The 19509-nt window shown below is 33.2% G+C and overlaps 1 long non-coding RNA gene across 1 annotated transcript in view; it reads left to right on the top strand.

The window, feature by feature from the left end:
• The window catches only part of LOC141559403 (uncharacterized), a 449791-nt gene that overhangs the window by 353133 nt on the left and 77149 nt on the right, over positions 1-19509 (top strand). The window contains exon 5 of the long non-coding RNA XR_012487384.1: positions 16796-16893. This is a non-coding gene — a long non-coding RNA (uncharacterized LOC141559403). The remainder of the gene's footprint in view (positions 1-16795; positions 16894-19509) is intronic.

A 19509-nucleotide genomic window follows, 5' to 3' on the forward strand; every position in this document is an offset into this window, starting at 1 on the left:
ATTTTAAAATTTCATTGATGGTCTTATTTTTCTTTCCTTATTTTGTTTCCATCACTTTCACTATGACTCCAGTTCCTTCCCTTCCTCACTTCTTCTTGAAAGAAAACATTTTTTCATGAGCAGCACCCTGGAATCTTGAATGTGTATTAAATTGATTAAGGTTTTGAAGTTCAAAATTATTTTTTCTTGACATCAGATATGTAGAGGGCTGAAACTCTGAATCATACAAGAGAGCACTTAAGGCTACCTATTCCATGTGAGATGATGGCTCTATTAGTATATATTTGAATGATGGCACTCCTCACAATTGGTGCTTGCTGAATGTTTGGTAATAAGATAATCTTAGGCAAGGATTGGAGGGCAGAGGGAGAGAAGTGAGAGTCACTTGTCAGGACAAGGAGGAGAGAGCCTGGAGACTTCAGACTCCAGAATTCTGGATATATCTTTGGCAAGCCATGTGGCAGTTTGCCTGCCTCCTTCACTTCTCCCCCTAAAGACCAAGGAATTTGATTTATCCTGACTCTGGCTGACCCCGAGGCTCTCCAGAGAGCTAGCCCATACTTTCCTCAGATGTATCAAAAAAGCAATTCCTGGATGATATGTAACCTACAACAATCGCCAATCTTGAAATCTGCAACCAGATTAAAATATAATTGAGAAATATTTTATATCAATAAAAATTAAATTAACATATATAATAAAAGATATAATATGTAGCCTACAGCACACTTTATACATAGTTTAATAACCAAAGTTTTTATTTAAGTTTGCTATAACTGCTTTGCATTATTGTCATCATTATATAAAATTTCCAGGTTTCAATTATTTCTTTCTTTATAATTTCACAGAATTCTTCTCAGGTTTCTATGAATTCATCTCCTCCATCATTTCTAATAATGCAGTAATATTCCATTCCATTAATTAGTTAGTCCAAATTTGATGGGCACCTACTTTGCAAATTTTTGATACATCAAAAATGCTGCTATACTTATTTTCACACATATGAGTCTTATTTGTATTTGACCTCCTTGGAGTTTATACTTAGTAGTGGCATTGCTCTCATCTACATTTTTGTTGACTTTTTGTATATAATTTCAAATTACTTTTATGAACAGTTGGACTAATTCATGGCTATAACAATTTCAAGGGTTTTTTTGAGTTTATTTTTTATTAAAATGTTTCCTTTTCAAAACATATGCATGGATATTTCTCAATATTTACCTTTACAAAGCCTTATGTTTCAAATTTCCCCTCCTTCCCCCCATCTCCTAAATGGCAACTAATCCAATATATATTAGATATGTTAAAATATATATTAAATCCAATACATGTATACACTTTTATATAATAATCTTACTGCACACAAAAAAAAATCAAATCAAAAAGGAAAAAAAATTGAGAAAGAAAACAAAATGCAAGCAAACAACAGTAAAAAGAGTGAAAATGCTATGTTGCAATACACACTCAGTTCTCACAATCCTCTCTCTGGGTGTAGATGACTCAGGTATTTTTCTTTAACCATGTCTCTATTGAATCATGGCTCTTGACCCCAGTGGAGGCTACAATAAATAGTTGGAGTTGGACACAGAAGTGAAGAGTATTATGGCAGTCAGGGGTGATACAAAGTCTTAGGAATAATAATGCATTGGGGATTGAACAGCAGTACTTAAAACATCTGAACAGAAAGAAATGTCAGAGGTAGCTCTGCTTTTTATTGCAGCTATTATGGATCACAATTCTAAAGCAAAAAAGTATAGTAGTGATAACTGCTTAAATATGCCTTAGATGTATTTAGAAATTGGAGCAAAGAATAAGTTCCAAAGACTTAGCTGTGTGACTTTGAGACAAAAAGCAGAGAAGGGGATTCAGTTTTAATATTTACACATAGCTCCCATCCTACACAGGAACACATAGTGGAATAACAAGCACAAAACACTAAGATAAAAGGAAAATCAAACACTTCGGTTGCTTTGAAACTGTAGAACTTTCATAAAGACTAAAAGCAACTGAGTCCCGTAGCAGTCTATTGAACTTTAAGCACAAGATATCTAATGTAATCAAACTTCAGGAAATCATAGTAGGAGAAAAAGAACATATCTTTCCCCAGGCTATACCACCAAACCACCAAAACCCTGCAAGTCCCCAGACTGAGTTGTAAAAAGAGCTTAAAAATAGAAACTCAGGACACATATTCCCCCAAGAAGTAAATAGAATTCCATATTAACTTAAAGTTCAAAGTCAAGAAGGTTGGAAGTATGATCTGTGTTCAACAAAAAATAAGCCAACCCTAAAGAGCTAATATATTACAGGGAAAATCAAGACACAAACATAGAAGAAAAGCAAAGAGAAATTTAGAATCTAAACTATCTGAAAGCCAGGCACACACAAATACAAAAATCCTAACCTTAGAATGTCCAGAAATTATAAAGAAAAATTTCCTCAAATTTTAAAACTGGAGCATAAAGTAGAACTTGAAAGAAGCTACTGGTCATCTCTGATAGGAATATCAAATTGATACTTCTAGCAATGTTGGGCCAAAATCCACATCTCTTAAATCAAAAAGAAAGGTAGTAGTCAGGAAAAGACAACAAACAACAACAACAACAACAACAATAACAAAGTCAAGGACCATAAAGTTACAATCAAGATTTAGCAACCACCAATATAATATAAAAGAGAGTTTGGATGGTAATATTCTAAAAGGCCTAAAAATAAAAATAAAGGTCTAAGATTATAGCCAAAAATAATCTGTTCAGAAAATTGAATATAATCATAACTAAAATGGAAGGCTTTTAAGTATTTCTGATGAAAAGACCAGAGATAAAATAAAATAATTTGGCATTCAAACACAAGACTCAAAAGAATCATAAAAAAGAAAAGATGGGAAAAAATCACAAAGAACTAAATAAGGCTAAATTCTTTGTATATTTATACGGGAGAATAATATCTGAAGCTTCTCAGGATTTAATCGTCTCTAAGTTTGTTAGTGAGAGTATAATTTAGAGGATATAGATATAAATGCCATTATGCTAAGATGATCACTAAAGAATAGTGGAAGAGTGAGAAAGAGAAATTCTTAGTTTTTTTTTTTTTTTTGTTTTTTGTTTTTTGTTTTTTGTTTTGTTTTGTGGGTCGAGAGGTTTTAAGAATGGGCAAATTATACGGAAGCGTTATGCAAAAAGAGTTTATGTTATGAAGGGACAAGGAAAACCTAGGAACACTTGAATCTTATTCATATCCCAACTAGTTCAAAGAGGAAAGAATAAAAATTCAAATGTAAATTGGGTATACATTATTGGGTATGCATTAATCTTGCCCACCAGGAAAATAGGAGATAAAGAATTTAAGAGAAAGGGAAGAATTTTTTCCAGGAAAAGTCCAAGGTCAAAGATTAGAGAAAGCATCCAGACTTTCCTAATATTCTCTTCAATGTACTTAAAATAACAGTTCAAAAATTGAATCCTGGAGTGCAGAGTCAAATAAAGAAAAGACAGTATGAGACATTTTTCTCCCTACTCCAAGAAAACTTAAGAAATTTGAAGAACAGGTCGGTGACACCAAGATGACTAGCCTGGAGTTCATGTGACAGCAACACTAGCTTTTGACCTTGAAGTTAGTACCAGCAGCAGCTTCAGGAGCTTTTAAATTGGAGATGATGAGGATATGGCAACCAGTAAAAAAGAGACTACAGAGGACTTCTGTGCTACTAGGCACCAAATTGGGATCTGTTTGGAAACTCCATATTTACTTCACATTCTATGTGTAATTTGGGGTGGGTGGAGGGAGGGAGGAACCATGGCAGACAGAAAAGACCGAGATCCCTCAGGAATATAACTTTTGATTACAAAACTGCTCTGAGGAGCAGTATCCCTTGGTATCCCAAAGGGTAAGGGTTTGAAAAAGCAATTATCCTTTACAATTACAAGGGATCAAGTGGTGTGAGAAGGAAGATTGTTTAATTCTCAAAGGATGAAGGATCCTTCCTGGTTAAGGATAAGAACACAGAGTGAAGAGCAGTGACCACATCTCTAATCAGTTCACACTACCTTGGAAACCCTAAAAACTTTCAACATTTCCCCCTTCTCCCCCAAACTAGCTCTAAAAACAAAGTGAAAAATCATGAAGCTGAGGCAGTGCTCAACCATTTTCACACCAGGAATAAATCCCAATTTTAATATAAAATTCAAATTTAAGAATCAGCCAGAAAAGAATGACCATAGAACAAAAAAGATTCTGACCATTGAAGTTACTATTGTGGCAGGGAAAATCTAGGCACAAACTCAAAATAAGACTTGAAAAAGCTACAAGCAATCCTCAAAATTAAAAAAAAAATGAATTGGACACAAGCTCAACAAGAATTACTGAAAGAATTAAAAACAATTATTTTTAAACTTTTAAAGTAAGAGTAATAGAAAATGGGAAAATATAAAATGAGAGTAATGCAAGAAAATTATAAAAAAGAAAATTAGCAGACTGGTAAGAGTCACACAATAATAAAAAATATTAGCACCTTAATAATGTACATACTTGGCCAATTGGGGGAAAAAAGTACAGAACCTTGCTGAAGAAAAGTATTTAAAAACCAGAATTGGACAAGTGGAAATTAATGATTATGTGAGTTATCAAGAAACAATAAAGCAAAGTAGAAAATATAAAATATTTTATTGGTAAAACAACTGACTTAGTAGATTGAAGAGCGATAATTTAAGAATTCCTGGAATGCCTGAAATCTAGGTACAAAGAAAGAGGCATTTCCCCCCAAGAAATTTTTCTAATACTTTTTGAGTTGATTCTCTAATTATATTTCATATCATCTGCAAAGCATGATAATTTTGTTTCCTCATTATCTAATCTAATTCCTTAAATTTCTTTTTCTTCTCTTATTGCTAAAACTAATATATTCATTATGTTATTAAATAATAATAGTGATAGTGAGCAACCTTGTTTTACCCCTCATCTTACGTGAGAATACTTATAGTTCATCTCCATTATCTCTAGTTTATCTAGTTTATCAACAATTGTTGATTGTTTTAGATAGAATTTTAAAGAAAATTCCATTTATTCCTAGGCTTCATAGTATTTTTAGCAGAAATTGATGTATTTTGTCAAATGCTTTTTTACAACTTTTGATATAATTATATGATTTTAATTAGTTTGGCTGTTGATAGAGTCAATTATGTTAATAGTTTTCCTAATATTGAGTCCTGCATTCTTGGTATAAATCCTACTTAGTCATGGTATATTGTCCTAGTAATGAGTTGCTATAATCTCTTTGCTAATATTTTATTTAAGATTTTTGCATCAAATTGAATTTGGTCTATAATTATCTTTCTCTGTTTGGACCATAACCTGCTTTAGGTATCAGCACTATATCTGTGGCTTAAAGGAAATTTGGTAGAACTTCTTCTTCCTCTTTTTAAAAAAAATGATTTGCATAGTTTTGAAATTAATTTTTCTTTAAATGTTTGGTAGAACCCATTTGTAAATTCATCTGGTCCTGGACATTTTTTTTTCTTAGTTAGTTCATGGGTTGTTCAATTTTTATTTTCTCAAATGGGATTATTCAAGTAATTTATTTCCTCCTCTATTAATCTGGGAAATCTATATTTCTATAAGCATCCATTTCACTTAGATTATCATATTTATTGGCAAACAATTGGGCAAAAGAACTCCTAATTATTATTTTAATTTCCGTTTCATTATAGGTCAGTTCACCCTTTTCATTTTTGATATTGGCAATTTGATTTTTTTCTTTCCTTTTTGTAATCAAATTAACAGTTTGATTTATTTTCTTATTTTTTTCATAAAACCAATACTTAATTATGTTTATTAACTCATAATTTTATTAATTTCAATTTTTTAGAACTTCTTTTATTTTCATCATTTCAAATTTAGTATTTAATTCAGCTTTTAAAATTTGTTCTTTTTCTAGCTTATTAGTTGCATGTCCAATTCGCTGATCTTCTCTTTCTGTACTTTATTCAATTAAGCATTTAGAGATATAGAATTTTCCTTGATAACTCTTTTGGCTACATCCCATAAATTTTTATATGTGGTCTTATTATTGTCATTCTCTTTGATTAAATTATCAATTGTGTCTACAATTAGTTGTTTCACCTACTCATTCTTTATAATTTACTTAGTTACCAATTAATTTTTGGCCTATTATTTCCTGGTGCTTTTTTAAATTTAATTTTTCTTGCATCATGATCTAAAAACCCTGCATTTACTATTTCTGCCTTTCTGCACATGATTGTGAGGGTTTTTTGCCCTAAGACATGTTCACTTTTTGTGTAGGTTCCATGTACTGCTGAGAAAACAAAAACAAAAACAAAACAAAACAAAACAAACAAACAAACAAAAAAAAAAACAATGTTCTTTTCTGTCCCCTTTCAATTTTTTTCCGAAAGTAAATATGTATGATATTCCCATTTTGAACCAAAACTGATGAGATTAAGATTCAAACAATTTTATCTCCCTCCCTTTTTCCCCTCAATTATAATTGATCTTTTTTGCCTCTACATGATGTAATTTACCCCATTTTTCTTCCCCTTTCCTCTTCTTCCAGTACATTTCCTTCTCCATCCCTAGTTCTTTTTTTTTTAATCATCACAACAAAGTCAAATTATATCTAAACTCTCTAATTATACCCCCTAGAAAAATACAGTTCTTTACTATTGCATATATCATCTTCCCATGTACAGATATAAACATTTTAACCTTTTTTTTTTTAAAATAATTTTTTCTTCTCTTTTTAGGTTATTATGCTTCTCTTGAGTTCTATATTCAGAGCAAATTTGTAGAGGACCAAAGATATTGAGGAACTCTGAGAAAAGTATACTTGAAGCAAAGATACTTGCAACAGGGTGTTTACTCAGTGGGAGTGATGAGATAATGGTTTTCTAATTCACATATACTTAGTATGATAATGGTTCCACAATTGACATTTGTTAAGTATGCTTTAGTGATGTAATTGTACTAACGTATTTAAGGGCTGAGAAGACTGGAGACAGAGGGAGTGTGTGTACTTAGACTCCAGACTCCAGTATCCAGATTCCATCCTTGTTCATCCTCATGGTGGCTCTCCTGCCTTCATTAATTCTTCACCAAAGGCTAAGGTCCATCTAGAGATCCTCCATAAAGCTAATCTGGACATTACAGTTGGGTGCACAAAGTGGAGCACTGAAAGAAGCACACTACATTTTGAGGCTCTGGACTCAAGCACCTACACTCAGCAGTTCGACTGATGAGATTGTAAGCTCAGTGGAGAAGTCCCTATGATCTGGAAATAGGGTGAGTACAAAAATAGACAAGCAGGAAACTTTGGTAAGGACTAAACTAGTCACTTTTGCTTTTAAGCTGAAATAGGCAAATTCTAAGAAAAAAGCCTACCCTCTAGAGAGGGAGTGTATAGCAAGCATAGTTAGGTTAATAGAGAAGCAAGTTTTGTTGATAACTCAGAGGCAATTCACTGAACTCTTAAATATATTAGAATGTACATCTCCTTGGCTCTCTAAGGAAGAAAAATTAGAGCCAAGATATGTACAAACTAGGGAGAGCAACTAATTGCATATTACAAAGCTAAAGGTCCTGATTCAATCCCTGAGGAAGCATTCATTATATACAACATAATACAATTGGCTTTAAACAAGCCCAGTAGTCTAAAGAAAGGAAAAATTTAAATATAGACAGCCAGACAAGAAACTGTGAGGAGAAAGAGCAGGAGGGGATTGGTATTGACAAAGCAGCTGAAAGGCAAGGAGAGTTGAATTAAGGAATTAAGTACAGTGCTGATGAGCTTAAGGGGTGTGGTGCTTCTCACTTTCACAGTTCACTTCCCCAACACTCCAGCAGACACCCTTAGGGCATTCCTCATCTCCTGACCTTCCTCCCTCAATTTTGCCTTTGTGGGTGAAGGGAGGAGAAAGAGTAGAAATAGCATTGATACTATTAGCACCACCTATGTAGCAGTTTTGTCCATCCCCTATGACACATTTACAAAAAGGCATTGGTTAAAGCTAAAGAGGAAGGACAGGATACATCTGATTTGAGAATAGAAGCATACCCTGTGATTGAAGAGTTTGACTCTTCAGGTCAAGACAGAATATGATACACTGCTTTTAATCTGAAAATTATCAAAGATCTATAAAATTGCACTCTTAATGAGTCTACATCATCTTATGTTAAGATGATATTAGAGAATTTGGCTTTTGAAATTTTAACCCCTATTAATTGGAAATCTATAGTAAAGACATGTTTAGAACCTGGATAAAACTTGCTGTGGCTTTCAAAGTATAGTGAACTCTGTAGAATACAAGGCCAATGAAATAGGCAACCTGGAGTTAATATATCAGTCACCTCTCATCAATTAGCAAGTACAGATCCTTATGCAGACTCTTTAGAGCAGATTAATTACCCTATAGCAGCATATGAGCAAATTGCTTCTGTTGCTATCAAAGCATGGGGCACCTTCCCGGAAAGACAAGATAGAAGGAAAGCCTTCACAAAAATAATGCAAGGTCCAAATGAACCCTTTGCTGATTTTGTGGGATGTCTGCAGACCTCCTGTCATATGAACTATTGGTAAAAATGTAGCAACATAAATTATGATAAGACAACTTGCTAGAGAAAAATGCTAATGAAGTTTGTAGAAGAATTATACTAGGAATACACAAGGATGCTCCATTAGAGGAGATCATAAAATGCTGTGCCAGAGTGGGCACAAATAACTTTGATAGCCAGGCTATCATGCAGAATTCTCAAGATCTGAAAATAGGAAGACAGGGTCCCTTTCAGGAAGGGACTTCCAGAGAGATTTGTCAATGCTTTCAATGTGATAAAATAGGGCATTTGAAAGCTCAATGTTGGCATAAAGATAAAATGAAAAAACAGGGTGGGAGAACAAGACCCAAAACTCCATATCCAAAATGCAACAAAGACTTCCATTGGGCATCAGAATGTAGATGGACTCAGGGAAATGGGAAGCAGGGCTCCAAGGCCCCAGGCAAAAAAACACTTGGGGCATGATGGAAGCCAATGTTACACCCAGAGAATCGCCAGAACTTCAGTACTACAACATGATAAATCAGCCGAGAAGCAACCTGATGTGGGAAAGGGATTACAATTGGGGAGAATAGAGTTGTATGCAGCTGGGACTACTAAGATGTCTCATGAAAAGGTGAAATCTGTCCCTGTCTGGCCTACAGATCCCTTGCCTCCAGGCACAGTAGGATTGACCATTTAACCTCCTGAGAGTACTTACAAAACAGTGTTCATCCATACACTGATTTGGGAAACTGGGGAATGTGTAGCTAATGTCCCTGTCACTAATTCAAGTAGACAATGTGTGATCTATCACCAGGAGAAGTAGTAGCATCAGATTTACTGATACATACTCCTAATATGCAGTTTGGTGATATTTATCTGGATTTTGACTCCCAACAACAGAATCTAGGAATATTCTAGACTACAGCTATTATAGATGACTGACCTATGCTCATTATCTATGTAAATGGCATACCATTGGAAAGGTTGGTAAACAAAGGTGCAGATCTTCCAGTCATTTGAAGTGCCAGTTGGGCCAGTCATTGGCCAAAGATTACAGTTGACACCATATGTCTGGCATAGGAGGACCAATAGTAGCTGAGTGCTACTCCTTTGAGATGGATATTTGAAATTTAAACAGGAGTTTTTGCTCATTTTGTTGTAAATAAGGTGATGAATAAGGAAGTAAGTGGGGAAGAGACATCTTACAACAGTTAGGATAATAATTGAGTACTTTGGTTTTTTAGACTGGGATGCTGTTGAAGGCCTGCCTGCATTTTCACCTGTTCCCATTCAATGGAAAACTGATACACCAGAATAGGTAGAACAGTGGCCCTTAACAAGTGAAAAAAAAATAGGCCTTATTAGATATAGTACAGGAACAACTTGAGCAAGGACACTTACAACCTTCTCTAAAGTCCTTGGAATTCCTTTGTATTTGTTATTAAAAAAAAAAAAGAAAAGAAAAGAAAACAAAAGAAAAAAGAAAAGAAAAGAAAAGAAAAGAAAAGAAAAGAAAAGAAAAGAAAAGAAAAGAAAGGAAAAGAAAAGAAAAGAAAAAAAAAAGAAAGAAAGTTGGGAAATGGAGGATATTGACTGATTTAAGAAAAGTAAATGAACAGATGGAAACTATGGGAACTCTTCAGCCTAGACTTCTATCTCCTACTCATTTGTGTAGAGAATGGCCTCTTTGGATTATAGACATTAAGGATTGTTTCTATTTCTATTTCTATTCTATCCTTCTAGATTAGTAGGTTATGAAAAGATTTGCCTTTTCAGTGCCCAGTGTTAATTTAGCTGAGCCTTATAAAAGATATGAATGGACAATTTTGCCACAGGGAATGAAAAATAACCCTACTATGTGTCAAATGTATGTTGCTGCTGCTCTTACTCCAGTAAGAAAAGCATTTCCAAAAGTTATGTTGTTAGATTACATGGATGATATCTTGGGGTGTGTACCTGAGCAGCAAATGATAGAAGCAAATCTACAAAAGGCCATAGCAACACTAAGGAATTACAAATTGCATATAGCTCCAGAAAAAAATTAAAAGGCATATTCCTTTTCAATATTTAGGTTATAAAGTATATCGTAATGTGCTTACAGTACAAAAACTTTCTTTAAGAATAGAGAAGTTGAACACCTTAAATGATGTTCAGAAATTGATAGGTGATATCCAATGGCTGCATCCAGTATTAGGCTTAGCTACCTATCAATTACAACCATTATATGACATTTTAAGGGGAGATTGTCCTTTAAGTTCTTTACGCCAGCTTACAAAAGAAGTTCAAGAGGCTTTGAGAGAAGTTGAGCTTGCTTTATCCAATGTGGTTGAAAGAGTCATTCAAAAACCCTCAGAAAAATAACTTTTTGGTACAAAAGAGGTACTCACAGCAGTCCTTCATCAAGGAGACAGCGTGATCCAGTGGGTGAACCTCCCAGTGCAACCAGACCAAAACCTTACTCCTTACCCAGTGCTTATGGTTAGAATTGTATTAAAGGCCAATGAGAGAATAGTGCAATTATCTGGGATAGGACCTAAGAAGATATACACCTTTTATACTAATGCACAAATTAATGTATGCTGTGAAACCATCCCAGAGTGGCAAATTTTATTGGCCACAGTTCCAAATTTTATATATTCTATATTAAAGATAATCTGGCTATTACATAATTGGCAATGGATTTTTGAAGAAAAGGTTTTTATGGCTCCTCTTAAAAGATCAACTATCTTTACAGATGCATATAAATATAACATTTGTGCTGTATACTCTCATGACTTAACTTGAAAGAGAGTAGTCAGAACTCCTTCTTAGTCCACTCAGCAGAATGAATTTTATGCAATCATACTAGCCTCTTGCTTATTATCCAGGAGACGTAAATATGATATCTGATTCAGCTTATTCAGTAGGTGTTGAACAAAGAATCACCACAGCCCAAATAAAATTTGTAGCTTCTAATATGTATCAGCTCTCTAAGGAATTTCAAGAGCAAGTGAGAAAACATCAAGGTAAGATTTATATCTTGCATGACCACTCTCATAGTGGACTTCCACGTCCTATTTTTAATGGAAATTCAAAGGCAGATCACCTTCTAATCATGTTAGCCATGCTCTTTTATTTCAGGCAGCCCAAGAATTTTATTCTAAATATCATCAGGCTGCTTGAGAGTCTATACAGCTTGCCTTCCTTTCCACACTCCTACACTTCCTTCAGGGAAGAACCCTCATGATTTGAGACCCAGTGAAAATGGATGTGACCCATTATAAATCTTTTGGTCATCTGTCTTTTATCCATGTTGTAGTAGACATCTTTTCAGGATTTACTTTTGCAATACCAGCAGCAAAAGAGATAGCCTGAGTAGTAATTGAATTCTTTTTACAAGTTTTTGCAATTATGGGTGTGCCACAAGCAATAAAAACAGTAAATCAATCTGCATATTCTAAACATTCTGCACACTTTTGTTCACAATATCAGATTTTAAACATCACTGGTATACCTTTTAATCCTTAAGGACAGACAATAGTAGAGAGGAGGAACAGACACATCAAGACACTCCATCAAAAACAAAAGAAAGGGGGGAGCCATAGGTAACCCTAGAGAACTTTTAAATTTCATTCTTTTTACTATTCATTTTTTTTTTTATAAAGATGAACTGGCTCTGGCAGACAGATTTTATAATCCACTGGAAGGACAATGTCTAGTGTGAGCAGCTCCACTTTCTTTAGATAATCACCAGGTGATGTAGTGATCCAGAAACTGGTGAATGGAAGGGACCAAATAGGGTTAACTGCTTGGGGGAGAGGGTTAACTTGTATTTCTATAGATGGAGAAAGAATCAGATGAGTGCCAATGATCTATATTTGCCTTGCCCATCAGAAAGAGATGGAGAAGACCCTTGAAACAAAGGAAAAGACCCAAGACCCATCAGATTGTTCTATCTCTGACTACATGTGACACTGAAAAAGCATGAGTATTAACCTTGTGAATATGGCAATTGACTCATAAACATCAAAAATGAGACTGTTGCAGGACTTCAAAACTTGCAGGAACCACTGGATTCTCTGACACATGAAATAATGGATAACAAAATGGTTTTGAACTATCCCTTGGCTGCTGAAGGAGGTGTATCTGTGAATGTTATTTATATATCCTCTTTCTAGGACTTATGGACATGTATATTATACTTCCTCATATTGATTCATATTTTGTGTTACATTGAGACTAGCCTGTTTTATATTACTATGTTCTTGTGTAATACCTCCTTTTTTGATGGATTTATGTATACCTGTTTCAATTCAGACCCTTCAGCCCAGAGGAAACCCGATAACAATATCTGGTTTGACTCCCCATTTCCCTTTGGTGCCCACCTCCCTTCCTGAGTAGTAAGAAAGGGTATGATCACCTCCTTTTTGGTGTTCTTACCTCCCTTCCTGAGAAGTCAGGGACCTGTGTTCTAAAACAAAAGAAAGTGAGAGATCTAGAGGACTGCAAATATTGGGGAACTCTGAGAAATGTATACTTGAAGCAAATATACTTACAGTAAGGTGTTTACTCAGTGTGATTAATGAGATAATGATACTTTAGTTCACCTGTACTTAGTAATTAGTGTGATGTAATGATTCCACAGTTGTCACATGCTCAATGTGCTGTAGTGATGTAATTGTACTAAGATATTTAAGAGCTGAGAGGACTGGAGAAAGAAGGAATATGTGTGCTCATTTGATTTCAGACTCCAGATTCCAGACCCCATCCTTGACCATCCTTGTGATGGCTCTCCTACCTTCATTACTTCTCCACCAAAGAGATCCATCCAGATGTCCTCCAAAAAGCCAGTACACACATTTTCTTTTCCACTCTGCCAAATTTTCTATTCTGCTCTGGTCTTTTCATCAATAAGTATTGAAAATCCCCTATTTCCTTGAATATCAATCTTTTCCCAAAAAAAGATAATGCTTATTTTTTCTGGATAGTTGATTCTTGGCTGCAGTCCAAGCTTTGCCCTCCAGAATACCATATTCCTGGTCCTTTGATCCTAGCAGGAGAAGCTGCTATGTCCCAAATAATCCTGATTGTGGCTTCTCAATATTTGAATTGTTTATTTTTGGATGTTTGCAGTGTTTTCTCTTTGATTTGATAATTCTGAAATTTAGTTACAATATGCCTTAGAGTTTTCATTTTGGGGGTCTATTTCAGGAAACATCCTTTTAAAATTTTTCTTTATTTTTTTTAAAGGGTTTTTTTTTTTGTTTATGCTTTCTTTTATAACATTTCTATTATGTAAATGTTTTTCATGACTACCCATGTATAACCTAAAAAGAAATTTAAAAAATATTATTTGGCATAAAAATAGAAATTGTAGAAATGCCTCCCCCAAATAAACAGAACAAATTGTAAAAATAATGTTTCTTGTTCATAGTTTTAACTCCTTCTTCACAATTAAATTCAATTTGAGGCCATTTTCATTCAAAATTGTCATATATAATCTTCCTACTATTTCTTTAAACTTAGGTCAGTTGGCTTATGCTTGAGAATAGAGAATTTCTAACATACCTAGTTTTACTTTTGACCTTTCACTTATGTACCTGTTACTCTTAATTTTCTGCTATTTTTCTTTAGCTTTCATTTCTCTATCACTCCTTTAGTGACTTTCTGAAGATGAACCTTTATTCTCCTTGAATAATATTAATACAATAATGTGGCAATATGTTTTAATATTAATAACGCATATATAGTCCATAGAGAAAAAAGTTTAACATTCTCTTGACAACAGATTATTTCTTCATAATCTATTGCATGCTATACACACTAAACTGAACTTTCTATGTTGTCTTAATGACTGAATCAGACCATAAAATGCAACTTGAAACTGTTGTCTTGCTATATATCTAGGAAACCTTTTGTGATAGGACCCAAGAGATTCTTTTGACCTCTTGTAACACTTCTCATTATGACTTGTCAGCAGAAAGAGACTGTACCAGCTTATCCTGACCCTATAAATCCCGAGAATTTAACTTTTAAAAAATGTCCTCTTACAAGGGCAGCTGGATGGTGCAGTGGATAGAGCATTATCCCTGAAATCAGGAGGACCTGAGTTCAAATCTGCTCTCAGACACCTAATACTTCCTGGCTGTGAGATCCTGGGCAAGTCACTTAACCCCAATTGCCTCAGGGGGAAAAATATCTCTTACTGAGCAAGGTTTTGATACTTTCTCTCATAATACATATCCAATATCTGTCTTTTATTTCATTTTTTAAAACATTCATTAGGGATTTGGAATAAAGTCAGTGTTATGATATTCTTAAAAGAGGTCAAAATTAGTTCTTTAAAAATTCAATAGTATTTACGGAAATTATTCTGTTTTGTTTTCTCACTGTGATTAAAAAAAATCAGGTTCTTGGGTCACAGGAAGTGTATGGGACAGGAGATTCTGAATTTTTTATTCCTGTAGTGCTAGTCCATCTTCTTAAATGTTCTTTTGTGGTTTTATTATTGTAATTGACTAGCTTTAAAGAACTTCCACACCACACTTTTCCCAGAGTGTGTAAGTTTCCTTTGGTGATCTGATTTTAACATTTGTGATCACATGGATTTTCTCCCATGATTTTTCTCTTTTATTTTCTTGTTGTTTCACTTTTAAAAATAGTCTGCAATAACAGATGTTGGTGAGTTAGTGAATAGGGTGAGAAATGTACTATATATGTAATTATAAATTATATATATATACACACTATACTATATATATATAAATGTATATATAGATATAGGTATTTCTCTATCTCTATAAACACAACACACACCAGCATAAATTTCTATATATGTACATATATGTATATTTTTGTACACAAGCTTTAGATTCTTATAATTTCTATTATATCATTTCCCAAGGTCTAATAAACACTGGAAAAAGAAAGAAAAACAAAAGGCATAAAACAATTTTATGTTTCTAATTTTATTCTCAACTTTTTTTTTCAATGTGTTCTTTCAATGATAGGTTCTGTGTATTTATCATATTTTTGGATTACATATACTAATAGAACCTAAATACTTTTTTCTTTGAGTGATATAATAACATTTTTGTGATGTCTAGCTGATGAATTTATAGGGAAGCTTGATAGCTAGTATGTCTGGAATCCCTAACATGGAGTAAGGAAGACAAAAATTAGCATTCCATTCCAGATATTTCTTAGCTCTGTGATCTTTTGGCAAGTTACTAAACCTTTCAGTTTTCAAAACCATAAAATTGGATGACAATAATATAGTATTTACATCATAGGATTCTCATGAGAAAGTAATGAAATAATATTGAATACACATATATAATGAGGATAGAATTACTGTATTAGCTAGATATGATAAGAAGTTGAGAATAAATATTTTAGAATGAAAAAACAAGCAAAAGTAATTTTAGTTCATAATAATTGTTATTATTGTTATTATAAGAGAAAGGGGAGGAAGGAGGAGGAGAAGAAATAGAAGGAGGAGAAGGAGAAGGAGAAGGAGAAAGAGAAGAAAATGACAAGCAATTGGAGTTTACATAAAACTTTAAAGTTTGCAAAGCACTTCAATGTTACCTTATTTATTCCTCAAAATAACTCTGAGAGGAAGTTACTATTACTTTTATAATAAGTTTCTTAAAATTTCATTTTATATTACTCTAATTTTCCTGAAGTAAAACTACATTTCATACAGAACAATCTTATATAACAAACAATATTTAAATTGCATTAAAAAAGGAAAAAAATCAGCACAATGGTAATTACACTTAAAATTCTGAAAATATATGCAAGGTATAGTATTATGAACCTCTTGTCCCATTCAACTTTTTTGTATATGAGTTTTAAATTTCCTGGAACTCTTTCCAGAAAATGTTTTGTTTTCTTCATTCTCTTTATTAATCTCTCCCCATTTCTCCACCTGATAATTCAGTGATTTTATTCTTAGATTCATGAAACTTCTACTTCAGTATTCCTTATAGAATTAAAGCAGCTAAATTACCTATTTGAGTTTCCTTTTCTGACAATTTTAAAGTAATTGCCTTGGAGATTTTTCTCTCTGTTTCCCTTTTTCTTTGGGTTTTACTCTTAGATATACCAATTTCTTTAGTTGGTAGGGGAGCTATGCCCCACATTAATAAATTTCTATTTCTTAGTTTGTTCAGGTCATTACTGATTTTGATACTCTAAAAGTTTGTTTTCACTTTTTATTTGCTATTAAATCTGTTTTCTGTTTCTATGTCCTCTCATTTTTCAGGGAACCAACTGTCCTCAACTGAGATGATTCTCTTTCTACTGAGTCAAGAGAGTAGTTTCTCAAAGCATCAAATCCTTGAAGACTGTAACTTATATAAGGTAACTATATTCAATTATAGAATATTTTTCTTTTATGTGGGAGCATTCCCTAGTGGGCCATAATCCTACCATTAAAACAAGATTTCAACTGTATGGACATGTATACATATATTGTATTTAACTTATAGTTTAACATATTTAACATGTATTGGTCAACCTGCCATCTAGGGGAAGGAAGGGGTGGGGGAAGGAGGGGAAAAGTTGGAACAAAAGCTTTTGAATCAGTGCTGAAAGATTACCCATGCATATATCTTGTAAATAAAAAGCTATAATAAAATAAAATGAAAAACAAAACAAAAAAAAAAAAAAAAAACAAGATTTCCCTCATTCTTTCTGTCAACTTTTCACTTTGATTTGCATCTTGATCTCTCTCTTTTTTAAATACATCATTTCATGTCCTTACTGTGTTTTCCCTTATCTAAAGAATCATCTTATTTTTTTCAGATTTTTTTTCTTTATACTTGAAAATATTTTGTTGATTTTCTGCAGAATTTGTTCCTTGTCATAGAATAATTAAATGTCACCAATATATATTGAAATTTGTGATGTAAGATTTTTTTCTTTCTAGTTTTACTTTGTTTTATTTTCTTGGTAGCAACCTGTTGGTTCTTCCAGTTTGCATTTTTTTTTTTTTTTTTTTTTTTTTTTGCGGGGAGGGTGACATTCTGATAAGTATTCTTATATTAGTTGTTGCATTCTGTTATTTAAGTGTTTTGGATTTTTTTTTTTTTTTTGGTGATTTACAATTCTTAATTTCTACCTATATAGTCTTTCTTTTAAGATCAAGATTTTTGCTTGTGCAGAGAACACATGGAGAGAACATTTACTGCATTTTATTGTTCTATTTCCTGATTTTTTCTTCACTTCTGTGTATTTGCATTCGTAATCATTTATTTTATTTCATTTCTTTTGTGACACTTACCATTTTGATTCAATCACAAATCCCTACCCCTCCATTCTTTTGATTTTTTCCCAGTGCATGGCTCATATACCCTTCTTTTATAATTATTTCTCTTTTAAATCATGCAGAAATATCCTGATATTGTTCAATAGAATTTGAGTTTATTTTTCTCCTTTAATCTTTGTAACTTCTTCTTTTCTTTTATATTCTTTTATTATTCATTTTCTGAATTCTTACCTTTTGATTGTTGTTTCCTCCAGGATTGTTGGAGATATTGCCAGTCTTCACCCATGTAGGATAATTTAAATTTCATTAACCTCAATGTCTACCAGAAATAACTTTTGGTGGGACCTAGGTGGGGAAGAGAGCAAAATTAGGCCCAATTTTATGTTGGTTCAGGACTGATAGATCCAAAAATGTTTTGCAATACTGCCCAACTTCCTCTGTCCTTCAGTACTCTCACGGAATAATATTCAATCCAGAACATGGAATTCTCAGTCTGAGTACCTGTGCCTTTTTGTTTTTCCCAGAATCTGAGGGGGTAGGAGGGAGTTGGAAAAGAGTTAAGTTTTATTGTAAGTTTCTGCTTTGTTCAGTCAGAGTGTGGTATCTGGTAAGGGAAGGAAAGTTTGATGATTATGTTAATGGTTAGGGATTGATCTCCTCTGTCATTAGTTCAATGGGTTTTTCGTATTGCTAGTTTTTGGTTTTAAGAAACCATGGCCATGGGGGGAAAAATTATCTGTGAATATAATTCCTGTTTTGGAGATGTTTGAGAGGCTTGAAAAATATTTCTAGTCCTACAGTTTCTTTGTCATGTGACCCAAAGCATGTAGGTACTATTATTATCTCCTTTTTATATATTTTGTTTAAGTGGAAGGGAAATTTTTTTTGAATGTTCTTCTTTTATTTGATTTATTTAATATTTCCTCCTTGTTACATTCAAAAACCAAAAAAATGCATTTGTTTTTTAAATTTTTTGAGTTTAAGATTCTCTCACACATTTTCCACCCATAATCAAGAAACCATAGGTGAAATTTTAAAAAATATTTCAATATAAGTCAAGTTTTGAAAGAAAATATAGATGAAACCCTGAATGAAATAAAAATAAAAATATAAAAAATAAAAATATTTAAAAAAAAATAAAAACCCTAATGAAATAAAATAAAATAATACTCCCTCAAGAATAATTAAGTTAAAAGAGGGAAGGAGAGCAGACAGAGACAGAGGTAGAGATAGAGAAACAGAGACAGACAGAAAGAGAGAGAGAGAGAGAGAGAGAGAGAGAGAGAGAGAGAGAGAGAGCGCTTCAAATTGTATTCAGACACACTCAGTTCTTTTTCTGGATATGGATAGGATTTTTATCTTAAATCCATCTGAGAAGTTGTGGATGATTGTACTACCGAGAATAGTGAAGACATTTAAAGCTGGTCATCCCAGAACATTGCTGTTTGTACATTTGTAACATGTGTAAACAGTACATTTCACTTTGCTTGAATTTCTGGAGGACTTTCCAGTTTTTTGTTTTTTTTTTTTTTCCCAAGGGCATCCTGCTCATCATTTCCCAATGAAAAATAACATTCCATCACAAATACATACCATAATTTTTGAGACATTCCCCAGTTAATGGGTATCTCCTTAGATTCTAATTATTTTTGCCCATATGGGTAAATTTCCTTTTTTTTTTTCCTTTTAAATCTTTTTTTATATTCATG

The sequence above is a fragment of the Sminthopsis crassicaudata genome, chromosome 3 (assembly GCF_048593235.1).
Source record: "Sminthopsis crassicaudata isolate SCR6 chromosome 3, ASM4859323v1, whole genome shotgun sequence".
Lineage (NCBI taxonomy): Eukaryota > Metazoa > Chordata > Mammalia > Dasyuromorphia > Dasyuridae > Sminthopsis > Sminthopsis crassicaudata.